Source organism: Ixodes scapularis, unplaced genomic scaffold, assembly GCF_016920785.2.
Source record: "Ixodes scapularis isolate PalLabHiFi unplaced genomic scaffold, ASM1692078v2 PGA_scaffold3__209_contigs__length_174095766, whole genome shotgun sequence".
Classification (NCBI taxonomy): Eukaryota; Metazoa; Arthropoda; class Arachnida; order Ixodida; family Ixodidae; genus Ixodes; species Ixodes scapularis.
The window spans coordinates 26,077,371-26,079,150 of record NW_024609868.1 but is presented as its reverse complement, the minus strand read 5'-3'; positions in this window follow the sequence as shown (position 1 = coordinate 26,079,150).

Below are 1,780 nucleotides of genomic sequence, written 5' to 3'. Positions count from 1 at the left end.
GGATGAACAGAGGGAGCGATTGGAGTGGCAACGGAAGGACATTTGCTTAACAATGGATGTGACGAAGAGATGACTGGAAGGAGACGCAACGGCGGGGGAAGAGCACACATAAGTCACCCGATCGCAGACACAGACGGAAGAGACAGCGGAAGTGGCGACCACTGGCTAAATCCAGAATCCAAAGTTCTGTGCTCACCCGCCCCAATGGGGAAATCAAAGAATCCAATTCAATCCAAGGGACACGAAGCGTGTGATGGGGGTCCGAGTCCCCGCTGACCGCTAACACGACGCTCGTTTTTGAGCTCAGCCGAGTTCATGCCGCACGCTGACGAAGCATGCTCAGAGTAGGCTCGGTCGATTTACCTGCACTTCCTCCGCCGGTGCAGAAAAGTGTAGGGTGGTGTACCTCCGTTCGTGGATCAATACACATACCGGAGGTACAATGCCGTACACTTTTCTGCACCGGTGCAGGAGTTGCGGGTGAATCGAACGAGCATGGGACCGAGCAATGGCGGACGGGAGTAGGCGCGGACTTTTGAAAAGGGTCTATTCCTTGGGAAAAACCTTACGAAGAACCGCCACTTCGATTTCCTCGATAAATTTAGCGGGAAAATTGTTGTCACATATGTAAAATTTTCCACTAAATTCAGCGGGGAAATGGGCGTTCCGTGATCACGTTATGTGACTATATGGTTATGTGACCGAGTCGTGTGGTCAATTTTCCCACTAAATTTAGCGGGAAGATTGGCGTCCCGTGACCCGGTCATGTGACCAAGTCACGCGACGTTATGTGTCCTCGAGTGGTGACGTCAATTTGCCTGCTGGGGATACGTCGTGTTACCTCGAGTCACGTGAGGTCAATTTCTCCGAGGTGGTTCTGCGAGTCTTAGCTTAACATATATATGATATATATACTGCCCTCCCAGGTCTTGATAGCACGATCGAGCTTGTGTAATTTCTTGTTCTCTTCCTTCTACCTTCGCGCGTGTTGCTTCGGCGAGGAAAATTGCTGCCTGGTTGGAAGTTGAGAAATGATTGTAGATTTCGTGTTATACGTTTCGCAAGACGGCGGTATGTCCAGCGGCAGTGTTTTGCTGTCCCGATGCTACCGACTCGGCTGCGTTCGGTTCCTCGGCGGGACGACTTTGTGTGACTGATGAGCGGCTTATCGTGTTCGCAATTCGAGGAAACCGGTCTAACGAAACCGAGGAGAGAAAAGGTTTGACGTCGCGGGTTATTTTCTCCCCTTTCCCCTCAGCTGTCGCGAGGAGATAGCGAGCGGCAGCCTCTGTACTATTTTCCTTCCTTCTTACCTGCCGTCCACTCTGGCTCCGTTTCTGTTCGCCGTTGGGCGCCTTTGGGTATGTACATTTTGCTGTGCTTATAGTATCGAAGCGGATTTTACATTAGTTATCGATAACGAAGGCGAACTAATGCGTTTAAAAGAACACAGAAAACAAAAACAAAACAAAGCACGAAGGAAACACCCCACAGAAGTGTCGTGCTTTTTTTTTTTTGTGTGTGTTTTTGTTCTTAGTCTCGGTTTTTTGTACAGACGAAGGTGATGTCTGCTGGTGGCGAGACAAGAAAACCGTCTATAGTCGCTGCTGACTGCTTAATAAATGCGGGGAGTGGCCTATTATGATAAGCAGGCGTCTTGCTTCGTGATTGTTTCATCGGCGGTCTTACCGGCTAATTCCGTGATATCATTGGCTCCGGAGAGATAATGAGATGCCAAAGCTCGCCATGTTTCTCTCCCCCCCCCCCTTTTTTTTTTTTG